At 44.2% G+C, this 24,367-nt stretch overlaps 1 protein-coding gene across 1 annotated transcript in view; it reads right to left on the bottom strand.

Moving 5' to 3' along the window:
- CELF2 (CUGBP Elav-like family member 2) overlaps positions 1–24,367 on the bottom strand; it is an 834,627-nt gene that overhangs the window by 16,732 nt on the left and 793,528 nt on the right. The gene's annotated exons all lie outside the window — the stretch shown is intronic.

Here is a 24,367-nt window from a genome sequence, read left to right as displayed (position 1 = left end):
ACTTCAACTCCCAGAATTCCTGAGGCAGAAGTAAGGAACCGTGGGCCTTTCGTGACTTGTGGACTTCAACTCCCAGAATTCCTGAGGCAGAAGTAAGGAACCGTGGGCCTTTCGTGACTTGTGGACTTCAACTCCCAGAATTCCTGAGGCAGAAGTAAGGAACCGTGGGCCTTTCGTGACTTGTGGACTTCAACTCCCAGAATTCCTGAGGCAGAAGTAAGGAACCGTGGGCCTTTCGTGACTTGTGGACTTCAACTCCCAGAATTCCTGAGGCAGAAGTAAGGAACCGTGGGCCTTTCGTGACTTGAGGACTTCAACCCCCAGAATTCCTGAGGCAGAAGTGGAGAACCAGGGGCCTTTTGTGACTTGTAGACTTCAACTCCCAGAATTCCCGGCTGGCTGAGGAATTCTGGGAGTTGAAGTCCACAAGTCACGAAAGGCCCACGGTTCCCCATCCCTGCCCTCAGCCATGAGTAATCAGGTTTGGCTTATCGTGTTGAGGAAGCACAGTTCCGTGGTTTGCAAGGTCAACTGAGGGCATATTGGGTGGTGTACAGTCACTCAGCTGCACTCTGCGCAATAAAACTGTGAGTAATTAATATTTCCCTGTTAATATGCTGAAATCCTTTGGGGGGGAAAGCTCTAAGACCATTATGAACTGAGACCATAAAACAGTTATCAAAGCAGCATCCCCACAAAATTCTAAGCTGCGATTGTTTAATTGCACTGTGTTTCTGGTGTGTTTGCAGAACAGCCTAAAACTCTGATTTACAAATTTATATTTGTGCCAGAAGCATCATAATTAAAATAAGGCATACTATATGACATAAAATTTAAAATACAAAATAAGTACAAATTAAACAGATCTTGCATGGAAACTGGCTACCTTAATTGCATTTGTCACACTGCCATGAGATTAAGTATACAATGATTGGGACACAAAGGGGAGGTAAGTATACGTGTGCGTTGTTGCCTGCATGCCATCACAATCACAACAAACAGAAGACACCGGATTGCTCCATTCATTCAGGGAGACTCTGGATCTTGTTTTACCCGTACTTACAAATGAAATTGTGCCATGGTTGAGGGACAAGTGACTACATTCACATCACGCACCAAACTAGCACAAAAAAAGCCACACCTTAACTATGTGCTGTCAACTTTGTTGTTCTGCTTCTTTCTCCTAAACTTCAACCCCCATTTCCTTTCTCTGGGTGCCCCAAAGTTTAAATCCGGGCACGCATCAACCCAGGATCGGATTAACAGAATAGCAAGCGTTGGAAGGTCCCTTGGAGGTCTTCTAGTCCAACCCCTATATAAGATGTTAGGCAAAGTCTGTAGAGATTCTCCGTCATCCTGGACATGGTTGTCTCCTAAAGGTGCTTTTTTTTCAGGAGGCAGCTGAACTTTCTGGTTTTTTTTTTCTTTTGAAGACATTTTGCTTTTCATCTAAGAAGCTTCTTCAGCTCTGACTGGATGGTGGGGAATGGAAGGATTTATAGTCCTTGCAGACAGCTGGTCGTTTGCATCCTTTTAAGAGGGTCGTTGAAGCCCTTGGAGGTTTATCAGTGTCCTCAGGGTCACCTAAGCAAATGGTTCTTGTTGTCTGCAATTTTTTTCCTCCGGAAATCCATTCCTACTCCCACGCCCTTCAAAGGGCGTCCATCCCAAATTGTATAGCTAAACATCTGTAGAGATTCTCAGTCATCCAGGTCATGGTTGCCCCAAAGGTGCTTTTTTTTTTCCAGGAGGCAACTGGACTTTGTTTTGTTTTTTTCTTTTGAAGATGTTTCACTTCTGATCCCAGGAGCTTCTTCAGCTCTGACAGGCTAATGGGTGGAATGGAAGGGTTTATATTATACTCCTTTAGAGCAGTGTTTCTCAACCATGGCAACTTGAAGATGTCCGGACTTCAACTCCCAGAATTCCCCAGCCAGCATTTGCTGGCTGGGGAATTCTGGGAGTTGAAGTCCAGACATCTTCAAGTTGCCAAGGTTGAGAAACACTGCTTTAGAGTCTCCACTAGCTTGTCAGAGCTGAAGAAGCTTCTGGGATGAGAAGCGAAACGTCTTCAAAACAATCAATTAAAAAAACCCAATTGCCTCTTGAAAAAACACCTTCGGGGACACGTCAGACCTAATGGGTCTCTTTTTTAAAAGCCTGCAGTGATTCACACGCTCTTTACAAAGCGGGTCAGGCGCTTTGTGGACCATGGGGACAATGACCCCCGTTGTCTTGAGACACGTGGTGAGCCCCTCCTTTGGTGCTCGGTGACCCAGGGGTCCCGCGTGGCGTGTGAACCCATCATCCCCACCCCCAGCCCCTCCATCTTCCGCGTCGCAGAGCGCAGCAAATAATAATAATAATATCCCGGTTAAGCTTCGCAGCTTTCCCAAAGCGCCCCATCCCCCACGCCAGCCGTTTGCAAACGTGGTCCTCAGAGGTTGGTGTTTTTTTTGGGGGGGGGGGAGATTTGCAACCCGGCCCCACTGCGGACTTTTCCGCATTCCGATCCAGCCCGCGAAGCCCGCCACGCCCGAGAGCCTGAACGAGCCTCCGGAGGGCCCTTTAAATAGGATCTATAAATACGAAGGGGCAGGTTGGCCGTCCATTGGCTGCTGCTCCTGAGGGCTTGGCGCAAGGGCGTCTCTTCATTGGAGCAGGAGAACTAGGGCTCCTCCTCTCTCTCTCTCTCTCTCTCTCTCTCTCTCTCTCTCTCTCTCTCTCTCTCTCCTTTCAAGCGGGAGGGGCTCGCTGCAGCCTCGCGCTGGATCGCTTTTGCTTTTCCGTGCAAAACTGGAGGGTTGCGCTTGAAGAAGGGGCAGCCGGGCGCCTGGGATGCGTAAAGCTGCGGGGCGCTCTGCATCCGCGCAGGGGAATGGCGGTGGCTTTCTTTCTTTCTTTCTTTCTTTCTTTCTTTCTTTCTTTCTTTCTTTCTTTCTTTCTTTCTTTCTTTCTTTCCTGTCTTTTTCTTTCTTCTTTCTTCCTTCTTTCTTTCTCTCCTTCCTTCCCTTCCTTCCTTCCTTCCTTCTTTATTTACTTTCTTTCCTTCTTTCTTTCTTTCCTGTCTTTCTTCCTTCTTTCTTTCTTTCTCTCCTTCCTTTCCTTCCTTCCTTTCTTTCTCTCCTTTCTTCCCTTCCTTTCTTCTTTCTTTACTTTCTTTCTTTTTCTTTCTCTCTCTCTATCCTTCCTTCCTTCCTTCTTTCTTTCTTTCTCTTTCTTCCTTTCCTTCCTTTTCTTTCCTTCCTTCCTTTCTCTTTCCTGATTTTTTCCTTCCTTCCTTTTCTTTCTTTCTTTCTTTCTTTCTTTCTTTCTTTCTTTCTTTCTTTCTTTCTTTCTTTCCTTTCTTTCTCTTTCTTGATTTCTTCCTTCCTTCCTTCCTTCCTTCCTTTCTTCCTTCCTTCCTTCCTTCCTTCCTTCCTTCCTTCCTTCCTTCCTTTCTATTCTGCCAGGATTGAAAGACATTTCCCCGCCCCCCCATTTAGTTGCACCAACGGTGGGTCAGAACCCAAGGTGGAAAACTTTGCCTCTTCATGCAATGTGGTGTGGATTTTGGTGTTAAAGTAGCGTTTCTCAAAACTGAAGGTGTGTGGAGTGAAAAAAAAGTCACTTAAAAAGTGTTCAATGACTGTTTTTTCACACTTAACGACTGTTATGGTACAGGTGGTCTTCGACTTACAACAGTTTACTTAGAAGTTGCAATGGCACTGAAAAAAGTGACTTGGGACCATTGTTCACACGGATGACCATTGCAGCATCACGTGATTTACATTCGGTTGCTTGACAACTGACTCATATTTATGACGGTCGCAGCGTCCCGGGGTCAGGCGATCACCTTTGGCGCCCTTCCGATGAGCAAAGTCCATGGGGAAAGCCCATTTTGCTTAATTGCTACTAATTTAAGAACTGCCGTGATTCATTTTACAAAGCTGGCGACATAAGTCGTAAAACGGAGCAAACTCACTTAACAAATGCCTGAGCCTGAAATTTCTGTTGTTAAGTGAGCTGTTTGTTAAGTGAGTTTTGCCCCATTTTACAACTTTCCTTGCCACGTTTGTTAAGCGAACCACTGAAGTTGTTCAATGAGTAACCCAGGTTGTTAAGTGAATCTGGCTTCCCCATTAACTTTACTGGTCAGGAGGTCGCAAGACGGGATCATGTGACCCCGGGACGCTGCGTCCGCCATAAATACGAGTCAGTTGTCAAGCACCTGAATGTAAATCACTTGACCACGGGGACGTGGCCATCGTCCTAAGGGTGAAAAATGGTCGTACGTCACTTTTTTCGGCATCGTCATAACATCGAACGCTCACTAAGTGAACTGTTGTAACTCAAGGACTTGCGGTTTGGCTTCCCCATTTCCACACAAGCCAAAGAGGGAATAGTGAGAAGGAGGAGATTGCCTTGGAAGTTCTGTTTGGATTTAATTTGTCAAGTGAATTTTGCTCTTATTTTATCCCCCCAAAATAACACAGCTTAAAATTGCCCTGACTACCAGTGGGTCGTTTATGGAGAGGGTGAAACCTGTACATTTCCCTTAAGATGCCCAAACGCACTTGTGCAACCGGTCACACTAAACCCGTGATGGCAAACCCATGTCACAAGTGGCACGCAGAGCCCTCTCTGCAGGCATGTCAGCTGTCGCCCCAGCTCAGCTCCACCACGTAGGCGCACACGCCTCCCGCCAGCCAGTTGAATTTCGGGTCTTTGCCACGGATGTGTGAGACACATGTGGGAGACGTACATGGGGGGGGGTGTTGCATGCACATGCGTGGGGGGCATGGGAGAACACGGGAGCATGGTTTTTGGCCCCAGGAGGCTGCAGGGAGGCCTTCTAGGCCCAAAACGGGGTACAGGACTGGCCGCGCGCGCAGGCATGGGAGGGAGCGGAGGGGGGCGCGCATGTGCAGGGGAAGAGGGCGTGTGGGAGGGTGTCGTGCGCACATTGCATTATGGTTGTGGGTGCTATTGTGCACACACGCACACTTTCAGCACGCAGTGACAAAAAGCTTAGCCATGACTGCCCTAAACTATGATTTTGCCATCTGCCTAACATTGTTTGAGAGGCAAACAGGCTGAGGCAGGAAGCGTCTTTCCCGCCGCATCCTCTTGTGTTCCTTTTTGCGGGAGATGCCAAAGGTTGAATCTACTGAATATAAAATATTTTGCATCCTTTCTTGGCTTGTGGGATGGAGTCCCTAATTCCCAGTCCCTAATTCTCTGGCTCCCGGATCTGTTGACATGACGGTTTGCCTCATTCCCAGCCATGAATTATGGGACTTGCAATCCAACATCACGGGAGAGAATTAGGTTGGGAAGGCTCTTCCGTTGCCAACGAATTTTAGGATGATTGATGGGTTTATCATGAATCCTTCTTCCTCTTCCTGCTCATACTTTTTGTTCTCCTTCTCTTCCTCCTCCTCTTTATCATCTTCATCTTAGTCTTCTCCTCCTCCTCTTCCTCTTTCCTTTGGCTCCTCCTCCTCATTGTATCCTTCTCCTCTTGCCCTTCTCCTTTTCCTCCTTCTCCTTCTCTTCCTCTTTTTGTCTTCATAATAATAATAATAATAATAAAATTTTATTTGTTAGCCGCACCCTCTCCCAAAGGACTCGGGGCGGCGTACAATAAAAACATATAAAATACAAATATGGACAATACAAACACAAAATAGACATATACGTGGAGGAGGTAGACAGATAGATGGAAACAATTAAAATCACAGTTTAAAATCCCCTAAATACAATCACAAAATTAAAAAACCCGTCAGGAGCGATATCATCAAACTATGGTTGAGCCAGGCCAGCTACTTGGAATAGGTGGGTCTTGAGCTTTACACGGAAGGCGCGGAGGTCAGAGGTAATCCTAATATCCGGGGGGAGGTCATTCCACAGGGCTCGGCCCGCCACAGAGAAGGCTCTGCTCCTAGGCGCCGCCCCCCGACATTGTCTGGTGGACGGCACCTGGAGGAGTCCCTCTCTGTGCGAGCGAATTGGTCGCAGTGATGTATGGGGCAGAATACGATCCCGCAGGTATCTAGGTCCTGAGCCATGGAGCGCTTTAAAGATCGTTATCAAGACCTTGAAACGCACCCGATAGACCACAGGAAGCCAGTGCAGCTCGCGCAGGAGAGGTGTCACATGGGAGTACCTTGTACTCCCCATAATTACCCACGCGGCTGCATTCTGGACCAACTGCAGTCTCCGAGTGCATTTCAAGGGAAGCCCCATGTAGAGAGCGTTACAGTAGTCCAGGCGAGACGTCACCAGTGCATGAGTGACTGTGCGCAAGGCGTCCCGGTCCAGTAGGGGGCGCAATTGGCGCACCAGGCGAACCTGGTGGAACGCCCCCCTTGCCACGGCTGTCACATGGTCATCCATGGACAGCCGGGCATCCAGGAGGATGCCCAAATTGCGCGCCCGCTCCACGGGGGCAAGTTGTACGCCCCCAATGGCCAGGGATGGAATTAACTGGTTGAACCGGGGGGCCGGAACCCACAGCCACTCCGTCTTGGAGGGGTTGAGCTTGAGTCGGTTGTCATCCATCCAGACCCGTACGGCTTCCACACACCGGGACATCACTTCATCTTAGTCTTCTTCCTCTTCTCCTTCTTTTCCCCCATTTCCTTCTCCTCTTTCCTTTGGAACATCTTAATCTCCTCCTCCTCCTCCTCTTCATTGCAGTCTCCTTCTCCTCTTCCTCCTTCTTCTCTTCCTCTTTTTGTCTCCCTCTCAGTCCTCCTCTTCCTCTTCTCCTCCTTTCCCCCCATTTCCTTCTCCTCTTTCCTTTGAAACATCTTAATCTCCTCCTCCTCCTCTTTGTTGTACTCTCCTTCTCCTCTTCCCTTTCTCCTCTTCCTCCTTCTCCTTCTCTTCCTCTTAGTCCTCCTCTTCCTCTTCTCCTCCTTTCCCCCCCCACCACATCTCCTTCTCCTCTTTTCTTTGGCTCTTCTTGTAATCTCTCCTTCTCCTTTCCATTTTCTTCTGCTTTTCCCTCTCTTTATTAATCTGCTCCTTCTTTCCTCCTCCTCCTTCCCTTCTTCTCCTTCCCCTCCTCTTCCTCCTCTTCCCCCTCCCTCCCTCCTTCCTCCCGCCTCTCTTTTGTGCAACCCACATAATTTTATTGTAAAAGATCTTTCAGAAAACCAAACATTGTTAATCCCTGATGTTCCAGGAACTTACATTAGTTCATGATTCCACAACCCCTCCAAGCAGAGGTCAAAGCTAAAAAACCATGCTGAACATTTCCTGCCCAGAATTCGTCCTTCTGGACAATATTTGAAAGTTTTAGATTTCAGTAAGAGACTGCCCTCTATTGGTGAGAATATGCATCAGCTCTTCTGCAGTTTAAAAGAGAGGATTAAGAAACGAGAAAAACAGAATAGAACAGAATAGAATAGAATAGAATAATGGAGTGGAATTGAATTAAAAGAGAGTAGAGTAGAGTAGAGTAGAGTAGAGTAGAACAGAACAGAACAGAACAGAACAGAACAGAACAACACAGTTGGTCTTCTAGTCTAACCACCTGCTTAGGCAGGAAAACCTACCATTTCAGACAAATGATTGTCCAATCCCTTTTTTAAAAAGTTCCAGTGTTGGAGCATCCCACAATTTCTGGAGGCAAGTCATTTCACCGATTAATTGTTCCATCAGGAAAATACTCTTTGTTTCTCGGTTGCTTCTCTCCTTGATTAGTTTCCACCCATTGCTTCTTGTTCTACCCTCAGGTGCTTTGGAGAATAGCTTGACTCCCTCTTCTTTGTGGCAACCCCTGAGATGTTGGAACACTGCTATCCTGTCTCCCCTGGTCCTTCTTTTCAGTAGACTAGGTTAGACAGAGAGAAGCAAGATGAATGAAATGAAAAATGAATGTAACGGCAATTTTTTTTAAAAAAAGAAGTTTAGCGGAAAACTCTTGTAATTCGATTAATTGGACTGAATCATTTTTCTAGAGGGATGTTTTGTTATACTTCAACTGAGCCCAGATGTGTGGTGAAATATCACTCCAAAAAAAAGGAGAGCAGGGGAGTATTGTGATATTTCATTTCACCTGTTTCCGTCTCCATTCTATTTCAAGTTTATGTCTTCCTTACATTAGACATACCCGATTCCGGCCAACCGTTCTTCATATCATCTTCCTAATCATCTTGCTTGCTCTTCTCTGCACTCTTTCTAGAGAGTCTCAACATCTTTTCTATAGTGGGGTAACCAAAACTGGATGCAGTGCTCTAGGTGTGGCTTTTCTAAGGCTTTATAGCAGGGGTGTCCAAAGTTGGGAACTTTAAGACTTGTGGACTTCAACTCCCAGAATTCCCCAGCCAGCCATGCTGGCTGGGGAATTCTGGGAGTTGAAGTCCACAAGTCTTAAAGTTCCCAACTTTGGACACCCCTGCTTTATAGAGTGGTATTAGTCCATCACTTGATCTTAATTGTATCCCTTTGTTAATGCAGTTTAGGATTGCATTGGCTTTTTTGGCTGCTGCCGCACACTGCTGGCTCCTATTTATCCGGTTGTCCACTAAGACTCCAAGATCCCTCTCACAGTCACTGCTCTTAAGCCTGGTTTCACCCAGTCTATATGGGCACTTTTGGTTTACTTTACTTTTCTCTACGTTGAATTTCATGTTGTTGGAGAGGGCCCAGTGTTCAAGTCTGTCAAGATCCTTCTGTATCTTAAGCCTATCTTCTGGAGTGTTGGCTATTCCTGCCAGCTTAGTGTCCTCTGCAAATTTGATGAGTTCCCCTTCTATTCCCTCATCTAAGTCATTTATGAGTGCATTGAAGAGTCCTGGGCCTAAGACAGAACCTTGTGGTACTCCACTACTTCCTTCCCTCCGTGTAGACATAGATCCATTAAGGGTTACTCTTTGAGTACAGTTTGTCAGCCAGTTATAAATCCATGAAGCTCTTGAGTCCCACTCGGTTGACCAAACTGATCCCAACCTTGTCTCCCTCTTCAGAATCGGCCTTTAAGTGCTGGCATTGAAACTGAATTGCTGTTTCGTGCTTAAGGAACAGGGTTGAATCAATTTGCCCTCCTTAGACTAATAATAGTAACTGTCAGGATCCTCCCACTTCCCATCATTGTAATCCTGCTCTGTTTTTTTCTTCCTGCTTACCTCTTTGGCTTTATTCTTTTTTTCCCCCTGTTGTTCTTGTTGTTACTCTAATCAGGGAAGTGCTTCAGGGGTGGGTCCTGGCTTCTTTTACTGCTGTGCATGCCATGCGCAGTATTTAAAAAATTGCTTCTGTGCATGCGCAGAAGCAAAAAACAAGATAGGCGCCACCAATAGAACTGGTTTAGGTGTGTGGTCGGCTGAGTTACTACCTACTCGGCTGAACTGGTCTGAACTGGTAGGAACCCACCTCTGAAGTGCATATTGCTTTCCGTTTCACAGTCAGTTTGATTTACCGTATATACTTGAGTATAAGCCGACTCGAGTATAAGCCGAGACCCCTAATTTTACCCCAAAAAACTGGAAAAAGTTATTGACTCGAGTATAAGCCGAGGCTGGGAAATGCAGCAGCTCACGGTAAATTTCAAAAATAAAAATACAGGTAGATAACAATAAAATTGCTTTAATTGTGTGTGTGTGTGTGAGTGAGACAGACAGACAGAGGAACAGAGAGAGGGAGAGAGAGGGGGAATCAGAGAGAGACTGACAGAGACGAATCAGAGACGTACTTTTAACTACCTGGCAGCGGTAATTATTATAAACCTGAGTCTGTTTTTCCCCCCTATTTCTAAGATGGGCATTAAGAACAGTGCCACCAGGTGGCGCTGCTGGCCTCTGTAATTTCATACCAACTTTGAATCTGGCATTTACAGAATAACAGTTTGAACGATACCTTGCGAACTGCAATGCTGTTCCAGAAAACGCTTGGCCAGGAGTCTCTGAGAGCCACAAACAGATCTTCACACTAATGAAACAAACAATTTGTCTCCTGCAAACACCCCTCCCCTTTTGCTCCTCCTTATTCTCTATGGGAGGGGCCATTCACCGTCCACCTGTGCCTTTACTCCCGAGTTTGTTCCTTAGCTGTTCCCTTCTCCTGGCAGCTCTGCGCATGAGAACATCGGGAACAGGCTCCAGCTGTTCTTCTGCCCCACTGATCTCCGACTCCGAAGGCAGCTGATAACTGTCAGACGGCCCTGGCCCCATCTCTGCCTCCGACACAGAGCCCTCATCCGAGCCTTTCCCAGACTCCAGGACTGGCCCATGTTCCTCCCCAACCTCCTCACTGCCTGAATCTGCCACCAGCTCCGCTGGCTGCTGGCAGGCCACAACACTGGTATTTTATGGTTTAAAATCTATTTATAATTCCCAGCCAGCGGCTAAATGGCCACATTCACAGAACACACTTATAAGCTGGTGTGGCTTTGCAATAAACCAAGTTATAAACTGGCCCGAATGGCAGAGTTTACCCAACGTGGTCAGCCACAAAACCAAAGAACTGAGCCAAGCCACGAATCAAGATTGACAGCCGCCGTCCCTGAAATACTAGATGAAAGCAACTGTCAGATTAACTGCGATTTACTTGCCCATGTCTGGACATTGCCCGTTGGGTATTTCTTTTGAGCTTATTTTTTAAAGTTTCTTTCATTGGAAGTTAATCAATAGGCATTTAACAGCTTTGTAAATAATGAGCTTGGGACTAATCAGGCTTCGGGCAAGCTTTAAAAGGTAAACAAGCGTTCGGTTATTGTTTAACAAGATTGTCAATAACAGCAATTAAGCAATTAAGTCAAGTGTCAATTCTGTGAAAGTTTGGCTGAAGATTAGTATTTTCCCTTTCTCATTCCCTGTTAAAAAAAAAAGCTCCATTCCTTGTTAATGCAGAATTACGGAAAGATGCTTTCAATCATCATCATTTAACGACCCCATAGTCCCTAGCGGGGTGGAATCTGGGCAACTGAATGGAGCTAGCAAAGCGTTTAATGGCCGGTTGCCCTTCCTGTCGCCAATGCGCAGCTTTGTTCAGCAGCTATATTCGCGTTGTGCTCAGAGAGAGAAATATCAGCCGCTACCGAGGATCGAACACACACATTGTGAGGCAAGGGCTCTACCTCTAGGCCATCGCACCACTCTACTGAAAGATGCTTTCAATGTTGGTGAGAAATTGCCACAAAAATTGTGCTACGTTGCAGGAGAGTCGAGGTTTGCCAACTGCACAGCATTTGCCCAAAAATGCTACAAATCTAAAGCGAGCTTTGAAACTGGTAGCCGGAACAAATATTTAGATAAGTGCCACCCAATTCATCCATTCAAGGCTATCGTCTTTAGGCTGCCAAATCAACATGTCCAGCAGATGGCAGCAAAGGATTAGCAATTTTTTAAAAAAAAAATCTCTGTCGCCATCAAGAGGTCATCTTGGATCAGGCAAGTACAGGGAATCCTTGATTTACAACCTGTGTCAATTAGTGACCGTTCAAAGTTAGAACAGCACAGAAAGAAAGGGACCTGTGACCGCGTTTCACACTTATGACCATTGCAGCATTCCCCATGGTTATGTGATCAAAATTCAGACAATTGGCAACTGGTTTCATGTTTTATGACGGTTGCACAGTGTCCAGGGATCGCGAGATCCCCTTTTGCGACCTTCTGACAAACAAAGTCAACGGGGAAACCAGATTCCCTTAACAACGGTGTTACGAAGTTAACGACGGCAGTGAGTCGCTTAACAACGGTGGCAAGAAAGGTTGTGAAAAGGGGCAAAGCTCAATATGCATCTCGCTTAGCCACAGAAATGTTGAGCTCAGTCGTGGTCGTAAGTCAAGGACTGCCTTTAGAATGGTCACAAAGGCACAAAGGACCCCCCTCAATCCTTTGTTGTTGCAGTGGTGTGAGTTATATTTGTCCTCCTGATTGAAGTTCCGACCCTCTTGAGTAAAATTCAGCTTAGATCCAATTCCCAAGTTGCCTTAAGGACTCTTTCGAAACCATGCTATTCCATAAAAAAAACCTGATGGTTTTTTTTTAATTTAGTAATTTTATTTAAGGGGATTTTAAATTGTATTTTTAAATGTCTTTCACTTATAAGTCAATCCTCCTCCATGCACATATGTATATGTCTTTGTTCTTTTGTATATATGTTTGTCTTATGTGTATTTTTATCCGTTTTGATTGTACGCCGCCCCGAGTCCTTCGGGAGAGGGTTGCGGCTAATCAAATAAAATTATTATTATTATTATTATTATTATTATTATTATTATTATTATTATTATTATTATTATTATTATTATTATTATTATTATACAGAAGTCCTCGACTTATGACCACAATTGGAGGCAGAATGTGTCTTTTAAGCAAAATGGTTGTTAAGTGAGTCATGGCCAGCTTTTTGGCCATAGTTGTTGCTAAGCAAATCACTGCAGCCGTTATGTGAATTAGGGAGTCATTAAGTGAATCTGACTCCCTCCCCCCTTGACTTGGCTTGTTGGAAGACAGCTGAGAAGTTTGCAAATGTCAATCCACTCATCCTGGGGTGTTGCAATCATTGTGAGTGCATGCCTGAGGGGAAAAAGAAGAAAGAGGTAAGGAGAGGAGGGTAGAAGGGAGAGGAAGAGAAGGAGAGAGGGTAGGAAGGGGAAGAAGAAGAGTAGGGGAGAGGTAAGGGAAGAAGAAAGAGATAAGGAGAGGAAGGTGGAAGGAAGAGAAGAAGAGAGGATAGGAAGGGGAAGAGGAAGAGTAGGGGAGAAGTAAGGGAAGAAGAAAGAGGTAATGAGAGGAGGGTGGAAGGGAGAGGAAGAGAAGAGAGGGTAGGAAGGGGAAGAAGAAGAGTAGGGGAGAGGTAAGGGAAGAAGAAAGAGATAAGGAGAGGAAGGTGGAAGGAAGAGAAGAAGAGAGGATAGGAAGGGGAAGAGGAAGAGTAGGGGAGAAGTAAGGGAAGAAGAAAGAGGTAATGAGAGGAGGGTGGAAGGGAGAGGAAGAGAAGAGAGGGTAGGAAGGGGAAGAGGAAGACTAGGGGAGAGGTAAGGGAAGAAGAAAGAGATAAGGAGAGGAAGGTGGAAAGGAGAGAAAGAAGAAGAGAGGGCAGTAAGGGGAAAATGAAGAGTGGGAGTAAGAGAATGGTAAGGGAAGAAGGAAGGGAAAGGAGAGGAGGAAGGAAGAAAGTAGAGAAGGGAGGGAGGGAGAAAAGAAAGGGAAAACAAGCTGGCTTTACAACAGGGGGAAGGGATGGTAAACAAAGCAACCCAAACTGTATATTATAACCTATTAAAATGAAATAATAAATGTATAAGAATGACAAATGTAAAGAAGAAGAAGAATTATGTGAATATATACTTAAAATGGTGTGTAAGACACTAAAAAAAATAAACATTTTCTGGGGGGGGGGGGGGAAGCAACTAAAAAGTAAGTGCCTGCCAAGCACCTGAATTTTTGGTCATGTGATTATTGGGGGGATGGCTACAATGGCTTTTCAGCGCCTTTGTCACTTTGAATGGTGGCTAAATGAATGGTCGTAAGGTGAGGACATCCTGTAATAGATGGACTGGATGCTTCTTCTGAAGATAGGCAACCAATCCACTGACATGTAAACACCATGGGAAACTGGGTATGTCTAGTTCAGGGATCTGCAACCTTAAACACTCAGAGATCACAAAGCTCCTAACCAGAAGTCCCCCGTTCAATTCTGGAGCCAACCAGAAGTCAGGTTGCCCTACCATAGAGTCTCCTAGGACGGTGTCTTTTTTCGTCTACCGACCAAAGTCCGGTTTCCCCACCATAGAGTCTCCTCCTAGCATGGCATCCTTTTTCCTCTACCTGTCCTAACTGAAAGTCCTATCAGGGAGCTGCAACAGAGGGTTGAAAGAGCCACATGCGGCTCCAGAGCGCCAGATTGCCGATCCCTGGTCTAGTTTAATGAAAAGAAGGACTAGGGGAGACATGAGAGCAGTCTTCCAATACCTCAGGGGCTGCCACAAAAAAGAGGGAGTCAAGCTATTCTCCAAAGCACCCGATGGCAGGACAAGAAGCAATGGGTGGAAACTAATCAAGGAAAGAAGCAATTTAGAACTAAGGAGAAATTTCCTGACGATAGGAACAATTAATCAGTGGAACAGTTTGCCACCAGAAGTTGTGGCTGCTTCATCACTAGAGGTTTTTACGACATGGGGACTCCTGTTCGAGCAGTGGGTTGGACTAGAAGACCACCAAGGTCCTTTCCAACTTTGTTATTCTGTTATTCTATGTTCTGCTCTATGTTCTATGTATGAATCCCATCTTCCTGTAAGGTGAGTATGAATTTGAGACCAGTTACTGAACAAATGCAACAAAGGAGCCGCAGCCAAATTTTTGAGCGATGCAATCGACCGAATCCAATTTAGCCCTTTGGAAAAATCAAATCATGTTTTCATCTGCCTCTCAAGATTAATTCAAGTCTGAGCTAAGGAAAAGAGACTGGGCCATTTCTTCAATAGCTAATCAAATTAACCATACATTGAGTGGAAATATTTCTCTCTGGCCCCCTGGGAAAGCATCGCATATTCCAGACATGAGTTTTTAATAAAAAAAACTTTTTTGGGAATCGATTATTCCACTCTCTGCAAGACCGTTTCATCAGCAATCAATAACTGGGGCTCTGTAATTGAATAATGATTGAATTAACTGGCTAGAAATGCATTTGGTTAATACTGGCTTTCTGAACTGCAAAATAGGGCCAATAATCCAACGTTACTTGGGGTTAAATTAATAAAATTACAAAGAAGCACTGCATCTTCTAGACAAATCTTCATACCCACACGCTCATACATGTACACGTGCCAAGAAAGCAGCTCAACAGGTAATGACACATATAGAGAGTTGATAGATAGATAAATGATAGAGAAGAGAGAGAGAGAGACAAAGTGAGAGACAGATTAGAGATAGATAGATGATAGATAAGGTAGATAGATAGATAGATAGATAGATAGATAGATAGATAGATAGATAGATAGATAGATGATAGATAGATAGATAGATAGATAGATGATAGATGGATGAGATAAAGATTAAATAGTGATTAGATAGAGATAAATAGAGAGATAGATGATAGAGAACAGAGAGAGAGAGAAGATAAATACACAGAGAAACAGACAGACAAATGAGAGAAAGAGATTAAATAGCGATTGGATAGAGAGAGATAGGTAGGTAGATAGATAGATAAATGCTAGTGAAGAGAGAAGAAGAGAGAGAGAGAGAGAGAGAAGATAGATAGACAGATAGATAGACAGATAGATAGATAGATAGATAGATAGATAGACAGACAGACAGACAGACAGACAAACGAGAGAAAGAGATTAATTTTAATTTTAATGTTAATTTTAACTCATTTTTAAATGTATTGTCCTATAAATTCGGCTTTTTTTTTTGGATATGTATTTAATTTCTTTTTAACTTTTGGGATGTGTGTTTTTTAATGTTGTACGCCGCCCTGAGTCCTTTGGGAGAAGGGTGGCATAAAAATCCAATAAAAACAAAACAAAAACAAACAAACAAATAGCGATTAGATAGACAGAGATAGATACAGTAGGTAGATAGATAGATAAATAGATAGATAAATGATAGAGAAGAGAGAGGAAGAGAGAGAGAGAGAGAAATTAGATAGATAGATAGATAGATAGATAGATAGATAGATAGATAGATAGATAGACAGACAGACAGACAGTTTTCCCTTGAAAATACGACCTACTCAGAAAGTAAGTCCTAGTTTGATTTTTTTCATATGCACCCAATATAAGTCCTGCCCCCAAAATAAGCCCTAATTAAGACCCCACCCACTCCAGGGTGCACAGGTAAAAATTAAGCTGTGGATCGATCTGAAGCTCTGATATTAACTACAGAGGCCTTCAGGACAGCCTTGGTGGCTGCAGAAGAAATGGGCTGAGGTGTGCAAGGCCTGGCTGCAACTATCCAGCACCAAAGAAGTTCCTGAGGGCTTCTGACAGCGAAAAGGAGGCCAGGGGCGATGTACGCAAAGGGGGTCAGTGGACAACCCCCCACCCGCCCCTCGATTCGGAAAACTGAGGCCGAAAATCAGCTTGCCAACCCACACATGTGCGCTTCAGCTGACAGCAACGCCTCGCGTGCTCCCAGAAATGGCTTCGTGTGGACTTAGGATATGAAGCAAAATTGCTGGATTTTAGCAATTTGGGAGGAAATTTATCACTGGAGTTTTTACCGTTTGGAAAAGAAAGCAGATTTTGTTCTAAGGTTAATTTCCCCCAATATTTGCTCTTGGGCGTAATCTTCCTTCCTGCCAAAGTTCTATTTGGTGAGCCTAGAAATCCGTTTTTTTAAACAAAATATTTCATTTCAGATGTCTCTGCTTTAGAAAGAAAACCATGAAAAGAGCGCTTTGTTGAAGATTTTACGTTACAAAACACACAAATGGTGGGGGCCAACTTAGAAGAGAGGAACAGCTGGAAGGGGAAAGAACGGTTTAAGGAGGGTCACCAACCCAACTTATGATGGGACAGGAGATGCTAAGTCTGTTTGCAGTGAAAACAAACTCAACCTCTGGAATATTTCCACATAGATGCCCCTTCCATAAATACACATACACACTTTTATCAGGATTCTCTTTCAAATTGCTTAATGCCGGTATGCATCATTCTGTGCCCTGGGTAGCATTTATCTTCACAACAGCCTTGTGACAGGGTGAAATCCAACAGGTTCTGATAGGTTCTGGAGAACCGGTAGCAAAAATTTTGAGTAGTTTGGAGAACCAGCCATGCCCACCAAACCGGTAGCGGAAATTTTGAGTAGTTTGGAGAACCGGCAAATGCCACCTCTGGCTGGCCCCAGAGTGGGGTGGGAATGGAGATTTTGCAGTATCCTTCCCCTGCCATGCCCACCAAACTGGTAGTGGACATTTTGAGTAGTTTGGGGAACTGGTAGCAGTAATTTTGAGTAGGTTCGAGAACCAGTAGCAGAAATTTTGAGTAGTTTGGAGAACCGGTAGTGAAAATTTTGAGTAGTTTGGAGAACCGGTACTGGAAATTTTGAGTAGTTCAGGCAAGTTGTTCCACTGATTAATTGTTCAAACTGTCAGGAAATTTCTCCTCAGTTCTAAGTTGCTTCTCCCCTTGATTAGTTTCCACCCATTGCTTCTTGTTCTACCCTCAGGTGCCTTGGAGAATAGCTTGACTCCCTCTTCTTTGGGGCAACCCCTGAGATATTGGAAGACTGCTATCATGTCTCCCCTAGTCCTTCTTTTCAGTAGAATATGTTAGACAGAGAAAAACCAACATGAATGAAATGAAAAATGAATGTAAATGTTTAGTGGAAAAGTCTTGTAATTCGATTAATTGGACTGAATCATTTTTCTAGAGGGATATTTTGTTATGCTTAAACTGAGCCAAAATGAGTGGTGAAATATGACTCAAAAACAAAACAAAACAAAGGAGGGCAGGGACGTATTGTGATATTTCATTTCACCTGTTTCCGTCTCCATTCTATTTGAAGTCTTTTGAAGTCAAAGGTTGCATATTTCTGTGGTTGCATAATGCAGGTGAGCGGTTCCTATTTAATTTACAAGGAGGTTTACTCTATTTCTCTCTATGTATAAATGGCTGTGTGTCAGAGGTTGGTATTCAGCAGGTTCAGACCAGTTCTGGAGAACCGGTAGCAGAAATTTTGAGTTGTTCGGAGAACCGGTAAATACCACCTCTGGCTGGCCCCGCCCCCATCTATTCTCTGCCTCCCGAGTCCCAGATGATTGGGAGGGAATGGGGATTTTGCAGTAATCCTCCCCTGGAGTGGGAGGGTTTACCGTATCCATTCCCTACCACGCCCACCAAGCCACGCCCACAGAACTGATAGTAAACATTTTTGAATTCCACCACTGCTGTGTGTGTTTGTGTATGTTCCAGCATAACTCTGGAACGCCTTGAACAATTTCAACCAAACTTGGTACACAGATGACTTACTCTCTGGAGACAAATACTGTGGGGGTAAGACACCCCTAACACCCCTCGGGTGTGTGTGTGTTCTGTTAAGATATAGCCTGTTGTGCCATAAAATAGCTTCTACTATACTGCTGTAAAATGGCTTCTACTGTACAGCGCTGTGGAGTTGCCATGGTAATGGCTTCCTAGTACTCCACAAGGGGGCTCCCTCTGGTAAGGGGGAAAACCCAACATTAGAAATTGCGGCAATGTTCATGGAAGGAGGGTTGGGATAAATAAATACCTGGGTTATCAGCTAGTTTTCTATAAAGGAGCAAAGGTTGTTTGTTCTGGCTGTGATAAGAATAGCCTGGCGCATAGACAGGCCACCAGGAAGAGTTGCAACAGAAAGTTGCAGAATGCTCCATTTGATATCTATTTATTTATTATTATTATTTTATCGTACCTTTATTATTTTATAACTCAAAGTATAACTCAAGGTGGCAATACTGTTATCATTATAAAGGAATCGTTATCTTTAGTAGCATTCACAGTTTGGTCTTACAGTTCTGTTTTGGGTAGCCGATAATCCGGCATTGCCCGAGTATTTATTTATAGGGGGAAAATGTCCGGACCAAATGTAATTTCTAATGTTGGATTTTCCCTCTTACCACAGGGAGTTGTAACTTCCAGCAGTCACTAAACGTAATGGCTGTAAGTTGTGGGCTACCTGTGCTTTGGGGGGGGGGGGCACCCACAATCCTAATGTGGAGATAACAACGGCAACAATAACAGTGTTGGAATTTGCAAGTGGAAGGTGACGGACTTTGGAAGACAAATTTAGCAATCTGAAGCTCTGGAGGTCATGCTAAAAAGATTCACAAATATTTTGACATGTTAAAGGCACTGGGTGTAACACCAGTGATTTAGCAAAAACATGTTTTGTTTGGAGCTTTAGATATACTATGAAAACACCTCCACTGCTCCTTCGTTCAAACATCAGAAAACACTTAAGAAAATACTTAAGCCTAAAGACTGATATTCTTTGAATTGATGGACAATAATCATACCATCAATTTAAAAAAAAGCAAAATTATCATTTAAAAGGTATTTGGGTATTTGCAGATCGAAACGATATCGAACTGGCCCTTGAATCGGCTCAATGAACGGCACTGGCAATCAAAAAAGGAAAAGAGGCAAACTAGTGAAATAAAAGATACAAATTGTTCAGGTCAGAGTTTTGCCAACCTTGGCCTCTTTAAAATATGTGGACTTCAACTCCCAGAATCCTCCATTCAGACATATGGTTAAATCACATGATAGATAGTTAAGGGAACTACCTTATTTTTCGGAGTATAAGACGCACTCTTTTGAAGAGGCAAATAAAAAAAAATGTTCTTGCACTCTGCAGACCTCCCAAAAACGGGCCCATTTTTTTTAAAAAAAAAGCTTTAGAAGGCTTGTAGAGTGCTCCTGGGGGGTGGGGCCGGAAATGAGCAAAAAATGACCCGTTTTTCACTCATTTCTGCTCTCCTCAGCCCCCTGGAGCTCTCTGGAAGCCTCCTAAAGGCTCTGCATGGCCATTTTGGTGAAGGAGTTGGGGTTTTGGGAGGCCAAAAATGCTGTATTCAGTGTATAAGATGCACCCAGATTTTCAGCCTCTTTTTTGAGGGAAAAAAGTGCGGCTTATACTCTGAAAAATACGGTAGGTACATTCTAGCCCCGTGATGGCGAACTTATGGCACGTATGCCAGAGGTGGCACGCAGAGCCCTCTCTGTGGACACGCGTGCCATCGCCAGCTGCTCTCCTGGTTTCCGGCACACACATGCAAGCTGGCCAGCTGGTCTTTGCGGGTGCAGGAGCACTGGAAAACGGCCTGAAAACAGCCAAAAAACCCGCCTTAAAAACAGGCCGTTTTCAGGGCTGTTTTGGGGGCCATTTTTCCAGGCTGTTTTTGGTCTGAAAAATGGCCTGAAAAACACTTTGAAAACGGTTGGGAAAATATCCAAAAAACATGATAGCATTGTTCCAATATCTCAGGGGTTGCCACAAAGAAGAGAGAGTCAAGCTATTCTCCAAGACACCTGAGGACAGAACAAGAAGCAATGGGTGGAAACTAATCAAGGAGAGAAGCAACTTAGAACTGAGGAGAAACTTCCTGACAGTTAGAACAATTAATCAGTGGAACAGAAGTTGCCTCCAGACGTTGTGAATGCCCCAACACTGGAAACCTTTAAGAAGATGTTGGATAGCCATTTGTCTGGAACGGTATAAGGGTTTCTGCCTAGGCAGGGGGTTGGACTAGAAGACCTCCAAGGTCCCTTCCAACTCTACTATTGTATTGTATTGTATTGTAACAGCCAAAAAATGGCCAAAGCCCAGACCATTTTCAGGCCATTTTGGGGGGCTGTTTTTGGGGGGCTGTTTTCAGGCCATTTTGGGGACCGTTCTTGTCCCAAAAAACAGCCCCAAAACGTCCTGAAAACATCCCGAAAAACAGCCTGACAATGGCCCGAAAAACAACAAAAAATGGCCAAGAAACAGGCATGCCCACGCCAGCCAGTTTGGTTTCGGGTTTCCGGAGCTCCGTTGTGCATGCATGTACATGCATATTTTCTTGGGCATTTGGTGCCAAAAAGGCTCGCCATCACTGTTCTAGCCTATTGAAGAGAAGGATTAGAAGGGGCATGATAACTCTCTTCTAGTACTTGAAGGACTCTTACAGAAAAGAGGGAATTATTCTATACTATTTCAGACAAGGGACTGTCCAGTCTCTTCCTAAAAACGTCTGGTGATGGAGCCCCCACAACCTCTGGAGGCAAGTCGTTCCACTGGTTAATTGTCCTCAGTGTCAGGAAATTTCTCCTTAGTTCTAAGTGGCTTCTCTCCTTGATTAGTTTCCACCCATTGCTTCCTGTCCTGCTTTCAGGTGCTTTGGAGAATAGGTTGATTAATTTCCTCTTCTTTGTGGCAACCCCTTAGATTTAGCAAAACTGCTCTCATGTCCCCCCCTGGTCCTTCTTTTCTCTAGACTAGCCAAACCCAAATCCTGCAACCGTTCTCCATATGTTTTTCTCTCCAGACCTTTAATCATCTTAACTGCTCTTCTTTGCACTTTTTCCGAAGTCTCAGCATCTTTTTGGTAATGGGGTGACGAAAACTGGATGCAGTATTCCAGGGGATTTTGGGAGTTGCATGCGATCACCATTTGTTACTTCCACCCTGAGGGGCAAATAACATGGGTTTTGTTATTTGTTAACTAACATAGTTGGTTTGTATTTTAATCTGATTTTATATTCTTTCTTTTAAAGTGCTGTTCAAGATTTATGAGCTTTTAACATTCCTAAACCGATAAACAAGCTGGAGACTAGTTCCTGGTAAGAAAACTTAGTTAGTACAAATTGGGGACTGGCTTATCTCTTGTGAACCCTAAGCAACCTTTCTCCTTACAATTTATTCCCCTTCGGACCACATTTTAATAAACATGCATGCTATTATCCTGTCCAAGCAACTTTCCTCTTTCAGATTTCTTTGTTATGTTAACGATAAAAGGGGATGCAAGCTTAAGATCGGGTTTCCCTCTTTGAATGAGGAATCTTTTGTCTGAATATTCTGATAAATTGTAATAAAATGATCTTCTTGTCTCAGTTTGTCTCACTGGGAAATGTCTACACCGAAGCACGAGCCTGAAAAGGCCATATTTGGCCATCAACCCCCTGCTTTAAGGCATGTGGACTTCAATTCCCAGAATTCCCTAGCTTCAAAAGTCACTAAACGGATGGTTTTAAGTTTAGGGCTACCTGTAGCTAGAGTGTTGGGTTTTTTGTTTTGCTAACCTACCAGTCTTCACCAAACAACACGAACAATGTCAGGAAAATGATTTAGTAACTTGCATGGCCACATTTTTGTCACTTGGCTGAAGGAATACGTCTTCTTTGTATTCCAGACCCAAATGGAGAAGAAGGAATGCTTTGATATGATTCAATCTATCAGCAACCCTGAACTGCCAAGAGAAGGATTGGAGGCCGGAAGGTAGGAGCAGCTTGCTCAGGGGGATAACTGTAGAATTGTTCTTTCTTTTCTAACATACGTGATTGCCAAAACAGATTTCCCATTCATAACGTCTTTGATTTCTTCAATGTCTCTCTTGGTGGGGGGGGGGGTAGGTTGAGGAATACAATGGCATTTTGCTATCTCATAGGCAGTGCTCAGTTTCCAAATTGAAAAGCCAGAACTTTTGCAGTGCTAGATGAACAGTTCGAAACTCATCTTTCGTAACCTTAAATGACCTCATATTTTTAGGTTCCTTTCTCCTAAATCCTTGGGAGGATTATAAAGATGGCCAGTCCCTGAACACGTGTATCTAAAACGCATGGGATAAATGACTTAGTTTTATTTTTTAGTTAATTACTCGGTAAGTTCTTACACTTCCTTCCTTCCTTTGCATGGGATGTTCCATCTGGCGGTAACGTGTGGCTGCATGGATAATGTCATTCCGTGGTTAAGTCACTAGATGGCACTGTGTCTCTCAGTGCTGTCAGGCATTTCTTGTGCAGTCTTATGCTCTTTTTCAAGGCCATCAAAAATGTTTTCAGTTACTTTCTTGACCAGTGTGCCCCCTCAAAGTCAATTATGAGAAGAGATCTGCACAATTCAGGTTCCTCATGCTAAACACAACACTTTCATCATATCTCATGATTAGCCAGTGTTTTCATAATGTGCATTAATATATTATATGTGGGAGCAGCATCCACTTCCTTTTACTTTCAATGTTTCTATTCTGATTAATTGATTAATCATTTTCAGCCTCCCTCCTGGGAGAATTATAACACTGGAAACACAAGGTGGCTTCGTTTTGGTGCAATTTCAGATCATTTTGCACGGTTTTTGAAGAAGAGGGAATTAAGAATTGGAATAGTCGGTGGTTGTCTCCGAACGGACTCCCGATCCCATTACTAACCTTACATTTCCTCTCAAACCGGTTGAAAATATACAGGCAACCGATTTTGCTAAATGGACTTTGAGGATTTAGGCTCCAGCCCCACACATATTCTATTCTTTTTCCCCCTCCCCACTTTTAAGGTAGGGTTGCAGAGGTGGTATTCAGCAGGTTCTGACCAGTTCTGGAGAACCGGTAGCAGAAATTTTGAATAGTTCGGAGAACCGGCAAATGGTTAGTTCAGAGAACCTCTGGCTGGCCCCGCCCCCATCTATTCTCTGCCTCCCAAGTCCCAGCTGATCGGGAGGGAATGGGGATTTTGCAGTATCCTTCCCCTGCCACGCCCACAGAATCAGTAGCAAAAATTTTTGAATCCCACTCCTGTAGGTGGTTTTACTTTCAATTTTGTCCCTAGGCTCGTAAATTAATTAGGGCAACTCTTAGAACCGTCACAGTAGGTTTGCTGGGCAATACTGAATCCTGAAGTTTGCTACTGGACTTTTTCCTGGGAGGTTAGATGACATTCATGTGAGGGACCCATCCCATAATGTCAGGTCTGCCCGAGAGTTTTTCGTAGGTGCGTTACAGAATCAGTTTGGTCTAGTGATAAGGCATCAGGATGGAAGCCAGCAGCTGGTGAGTTCTAGTCTCGCCTTAAGGCATGAAAACTAATTTGTTGGACTTTACAGGTAGACCTCAGCTTGTAGCAAATCATAAATTTTCTAAAAGAAATTAGAAAATAAAAATGTAGTGACTGTTCGAAGTTGCAACGGCCCTGTAAACAGGGACTTATAACCAGAGGTGGTATTCTACTGGTTCGGACCGGATTGCCTGAGCCGGTAGCAGAAATCACTGGTGGCTCTGCCCACCGGCGCCCGGCTCTACAGCATCCGATTTAGGCCATTTTTTCTCCAAAAGCACATGCGCAGAAGAATCTGTGCATGCGCGGAGGTGGCATGTGCAAGCAAAGCAAGCGCGTTCGCACGCTCACATTTGCGAACTGGTGGGGAAGGTAAGTGTATACCACCCCTGCTTGTGACCATTTTTCACACAATCATTTCAGCATGCCCACAGTCACGGGATCAAAATTCAGACGCTTGGCAACCGACTCATATTTATGACGGTTGCAGTGTCCCAGGCTCATGTTGTGGTGACCTTCTGACAAGCAAAGTCAATGGGGAAGACATATTCACTTAACAACCATCGTGTTACTAATTTAACACCTGCAGTGAATGGCTTTAACAAGAAAGGTCGTAAAAACGGGGCAAAACTCACTTATCAAATGTCTCACTTAACAACGGAAATGTTGGGCTCCGTTGTGGTCGTACGACGAGGACTACCTGTGCAGGCAAGGGATGGAGGGGGGGAAGAGATGCACTTTTGGACTTGCAACCAGTGTAACCTTACAATACAGTGAGTCCTTCTGTGGGAATACTTCTTGTTCTAAACTATCTCGCAAGGCTGACGCAACCCTAGGAGAAATTTCAAAGAGGCGATTTTCCAACCATCCCAACAGAAGAATCACGAGACGGTTCTGGCAACAGAAGGATATTTATTCTAG

The sequence above is a fragment of the Natrix helvetica genome, assembly GCF_964273705.1.
Source record: "Natrix helvetica genome assembly, chromosome: 6".
Taxonomy (NCBI): Eukaryota; Metazoa; Chordata; class Lepidosauria; order Squamata; family Natricidae; genus Natrix; species Natrix helvetica.
The sequence above is the reverse complement of the archived record's forward strand: the minus strand, read 5'-3'. Positions and strand labels throughout refer to the sequence as shown.